Genomic DNA, 5796 nt, shown 5'->3' with positions numbered 1-5796 from the left:
GAGAAGATTTTTTGCCGTTTGGAAAAAATGTGGTTTAAAAATTAATTTTTAATTTTTAAGGGGGATTTTTTTTTTTTTTTTTTTTTTTTTTACAAATTTTGAATTTAACAAAGAAAAGAAAGATTTAAATTGAATGATTAATTGCATTTACAGGAGAAGAAACCCTTCAGAGAAGAGGTTAAGCAAAAGATCGAAACGTGGCTTAAGCCCATGCTGTTTGGGTGTTTTCTTTCTCCTGCTGAATGTCAATAAAAAGTAAGATACCGCCCTCTAGTGACAAGTAAAGCCATAGCAGTCCAATAAGAAATGATTCTAGTATTTGGTCACATTAATCAATCCCATCTTAAAACACTACATTATAATAACATTTGACAGTAACATCAAGGCATACCGGATGTAAAGACAAATCATACATTTAGGTTTTGTTGTAACTAAGTTTCATCAAATGAACATATAGACCAAGCCCTTCTTTGGAGGCAATAAAATGTACAGGGTGGACAAAGTCATGATGTGAGACCCTGTAGTAGATCTTTTACAGTCAGGTGTCACTATGGAAATGCTGATTTGTTAAATATGAAGTGTTATAAGCAAGTCTGTATTGCAACCCTGGATACATTAGTTCTACTTTAAAAAAAAAAAAAAATCCAATCAACAAACATCAAGAAAGTGTTTTCCTTTCATCATAGGGGAAATGTCATGGCAACTGAGGACATTCATGCACCATGGTACAGATCAGCAGGCAACTTGGGGTTTAGTACGTTGCCTAGGGTTACTTCAAGATGTGTCCAGGGAGAAAGTTGGACTTTTCCAAGAAAACTGCTCATGTTGAGCCACAGGAGTCCCAGTAGTTGATGGACACCCCAGAAATTGGTGCTGTTCAATATGAGCTTTTTAATTTCACCCAGACAAACTTGTTAGGATTACATGAACTAAATGCTGCTGCTTCTGCTAGATCGGACAGGGGTCTTTTTAATGTCCTTTTCTCTGCTATATCCTAGAGAAATTATTATACATCAAAGTGTCATTATACTGTTCCCAAAATCTCTCCACATGAGGCACACCATCAGTCCTACCCAATACATTGTCAAAGGTATTGGGTCAGCCCTCCAAATTATTCAACGTAGGCTTTCCAAATCCTTGCATGTGTCTTGAAGTTCTTGTAATCTTCAGATTAGCTCAAGGACAGTACATAGAGAACTTCATGGAACAGAATTCTAACAGCTGGAGAAAGAAGTGTGGAATGGAAAGCAAAATGCAGCAGTGTAAGGCATGCTGGATCTGGGCTCTAGAGCAGCAACAAATCTAAAAACAAATCTAGGAAACAAATCATGCTACCTTATCTGGACTTGTCTTTGGCAATTATCAGGAGAACAACACCAGACTGATTCCATTGTGCTGAGGGCAGAGCTTGGCATCTAGGGGATTATGGATCCTGGGCAATATTTTTGTTTTTCAGGTATTACATTCAGCCCATTCTTTGATATAATTGCTCCTTTTTTTTAATGGAACATTACATATTAATTGCAAATAACCATAACTGATCATCACTTGTAGATACTTTACAAAAAATCTAATTACTAATTTACTTTGAACAACAAGCTGAACAAAAACACAACTTTTGGGCTAGAAAAAACAACTTCCAATGTATTCAACTTTTATTTGGTTTGCGCTGTGCATCAAATGTGAAATGTCACACAGCTACATTCTTTGAATAACCCCAACCAGATAGGCCTCACAGTAGCTGTTATATCATCTCCCGTACCTAACCTCCCATACAACAGCTACTGTCAGCCTGCTATTGTCTTTGATAGGCGGGGTGGGGGAGAGATTGATGAGAGCCAGGATGCTCCACACCACACCACTTCACCTTCCCTCTCCTTCAGCCTGACACAATCTGAATTACAGTAAATGATAGTCCTGCTTGGCCACAAAGTGATTTGACCCGCCTCCGACTCTTTTCTTTCACCCCACTCTACCACTCTGTCACCCCCGCCCTCCATCTCCGTTAATAGGTCCCCGTTGGGTGACCATGCTCCCGTGGGACCCTCTGGGACAGACTATTTGGAGAAAAGAGGGATGGTGGAGAGGGGACTCAGACGGAGACCAGTAAGAGGGGATGAGTTATCAGCCCTGACACCATTTTCAGCAAACATACGGCTGCTGGCCACTCTGTGGAACCACAAATTTTATGGTCAACAGCCAGTGATTCAGCATGTACAGTATCAGTCCTACTTTGTACATTTCAGAGGGAAAAAAAAACTTAAATATTCAACGTGGCATAGCTGTACATGACAAAAAAATAGTTATTAAAAAGACAAAAATATAGGTAAAAAAGCAATAGCACAATCAAACACTTGACCATAATAAAGAAAAAAAAATGAATATATGTTTCTCATATTCTGCAACTTACCCTATAATATTTTTTTAGTGCAGCAATAACGCATTTAATCATGCTGCAGATACATGTTTTAGGATTTGATTAAAGGGCTGAGGACATGAATGTGAAGTGGACGACACGCCAGTGAGTGGATGACCTCCCAGTGACCTGCAGCTCTGGGTTAGCTGCCTGTGTTGTGCGCTTCCTTGATTGAATAACACTTTTTATAACAGCTCAAGGTTCATTGTGCCCCAGGGCGATGCAGAACTATATTTCTCTGTTTCTTTGCCTGTGTATGCAGCTGTGTTCTCTGAATGTGCTCATGTGGCAAAAAAGAAAAAAAAATATATGTGCCGTTTTATTTAAATTAAGTTTAAATTGGCATTTATTTCAGATATATATATATATATTTCAATTTTTTTTTTTTTTTCATTTTTACTATGCCTCACTATATACCATGACTCTGGAAATTAGTTTTCTGCAAACCATATGTGGGTAACATTGGCACCAAACAACACAAAATACATAAATTACAGGTCTTTCCTTATTTATAAAAAAAAAAAAAAAGTGAATTTGACACTGTCAAACCTAAAATGTTCATTCAGGTATTGATATTCCTCCCCTGCTTAATTTTGCAAATAAATTAATATTGTCACTGTTTTTATGATTCCCATTTCAAGTATGGAAGTATGAAAAAACAAAACAATATCACTGGTAGTCCTGGTATTATTCTGTTGTACAGGTTCAATTCAATTATTCTACTAAAACCTGTTCACCTGCCCTAATCCAAATAGAAAATCCCAAGAAAGAGAAATAAACTCTCTCAATCCTTAGCTAAACAACTAATGTTTATATATCTCATTATATGAACTCAGCCTGTGTGGTGTTTTAATTTTTAAAGAAGATGGACCCAAACTGGGGTGAAATGCATATAAAGAGAGAAACAATCCTTGAGAGCGAGTGTTTTTCTGGATTTAGTCATTTGGGAAGCAACAGATGTAAAATAACAGTTGTAACTGAAGTCTGAAATGAGTCTTCATAGATGTAGAAAGACTCAGCTGTCTGTACAAAAGAGGATATTTGAGATGGAATCTCTTTTGATGGCTGTGGGATTTGGCGAAATGTGAATGCTTTGAAATGTGAAGCAGAGATAAGTTCACTCCAGAAAAGGTCATAAAGCATGAGGAGGAACATTTTACTACTCTTTTTTTTTGGTGGGGTTGTTTCATTTTTTTTCCTTTTTTGCAGAGGATTAATTTCACATGAAATATCATGTCTTTTCAGTCTGCTGATATAAACCCATGTAAATTCTCAAAGGTTGCTACAGTTTAATCTAGATGAAATAGTTTCTTTACTTTTACATTCTAAATATGAATAATTTAGTCTTATAAAATACATTTAGCGGAAATGTCTTACATAGTTTGTGTAATTCTTTAGGTGTCTTGTAATATTTTGAAGTATTATTAAAACAGGAAACAAGCATAACATATTTTTGCAATAACATTTAAACATTTTTCCATCTAAATAACCTTGAGGATGGAGTGTTGGAGACTGGAGTATATCCGAAACAGATCCTCAGTCCACCATGGGGGCTTCAAATGAACATATTGCCATTCGTTTCCTAAGTTTTGGTCACCTTTTTCACCTTAAATTAAAAGTATGCAGGCAAAAAAGAAAAAAAAACTACATTCACAAACAGGATGTGGCCCTGTGTAGTCAGACTGTCATTAGATGGCAGTATTGTTTTAGTAAAGACCACACAGGTTTGGTGAGCGATCTGGAATAAACTTCAAGCTGAAAAAAGCTCATTAAAATGAGACAGTGATTTAAACTAAAATAACCAACAGAGGTACAGCACCTATCTCCAGTCAGTATAGATATTTTGATGCAAACTGGCTTTTTTAAAATATATTTTAATTTATTTGAATTTTGTAGCTATTAGCTGAAATTAAAAAAAAAATATTCCTTTTAACATCTCAGTTTTAATTATGTATTTAATACATGTTCACTCTAAATAAAAGTAGGATGCATAGGATGCAAAAAACTTCTGCGTCCTTTATTTAACACTGAAACTTAAAAACTCAAAAAACTGTGATTTGTGCAACGTTGAACTATTTGCTCGGACATAGTTATGCACGTATTTACAGAGCGACCAAACACGCTCAGATTCCCAGATAAATCTTGAACGTGGTAGCCGAGTTGTGCTGCCAGTTCCCAGATGTGTGGAACAGGTGTTTTAGTGGACTGCTTACCGATGACAGGGGTGACACAGGGCCTGGAACCGGTTCATAATGTCCCCACAGACTGGAAAACCAGGGAGTGGGCCTGGAGTCGTATATCTTGGGTTTCACACAGGATCCCCTGCTGTGTGGGTTTTTTTAGTGCTTCAATGAGCTATATACCTGCATTCATGTTGTCTGTGCCTGTCTCTGTCCCCCATGCATACCGCATGTGATGTTTAGACATTTAACTCTGTTCTTTTATTTTTATTCTTTTATTAAATTACATCTTATAGTAACCGTTTTCTATTCACCATTTGTTGACTTAGAAGCCTTAGGACAAAGCATGTGAAACGGCTTCTAAAAAAAAAAAACAACAACAAACAAACAAAAAAAAACATAAGTCATAAGAAATTAAGCAATAAGTACAGGAAGCAAATAGCTGATGGCTCTAACAAGCCACTTGTTAACTGAATGAGCTCCACTCAGCAGATCAAGTTATTCTTAATGGACAATTACACGTAATTAAATGTTCATTTTTCCGTCATGCTGCACGCTTTCTCAGTCGATTTTTCACGCTTTGCTAAGGTTACCTGCATCGTTGGACTCGTTTCTCTCTGCAATCAATCATATCAAACAGAAATTATCCTCAAGGCCAGAATGAATCTTACATGACTGAGCATCAACATTCAGAAGACCTGCCGTCACTCTGCGTCTTAGAATGTGCAGAAGCAGGCGGCATCAACAATAATGGCGAGTTTCATCAAGTGACAATTCAGTTGTCGGATTGAATGCATGCAGATTATTCTTATAGCTGCAGCGTATCAAATAATATATATTTTTATGCCACTGTTTTAATCATTTTAACTCTATTAGTGTTAAAATGCTTAGTGTTTTTTAAGTTCAGTTCAACTGTTTCTGTGACACAAATGAAGTGCTCGTGGTGAGAATACTGTGCAGTGTTTTAGGTTTCTGATGATGGCTAATACTCGACAAGAGTCCTGTGAAAGTATGCAGTCAAATATTCAGGGCATTTGGAGAGAAGATCATACTAATTTCATAAGAAATAGGACGTTTTGCCTAGGTTTAAAAGTGTGAAGCAAAGAGAGAAACGTTACAAAATTGGTAATGCCAGTTTTTCTCCACGTGTGAATGCCAAATGCACCAAATGCACATGGATCTGCTTTCACTGTATTTGTG

The sequence above is a fragment of the Poecilia latipinna genome, unplaced genomic scaffold, assembly GCF_001443285.1.
Source record: "Poecilia latipinna isolate Pla-1442-1.1 unplaced genomic scaffold, P_latipinna-1.0 Scaffold291, whole genome shotgun sequence".
Lineage (NCBI taxonomy): Eukaryota > Metazoa > Chordata > Actinopteri > Cyprinodontiformes > Poeciliidae > Poecilia > Poecilia latipinna.
Note: the sequence above shows the minus strand (reverse complement) of the source record.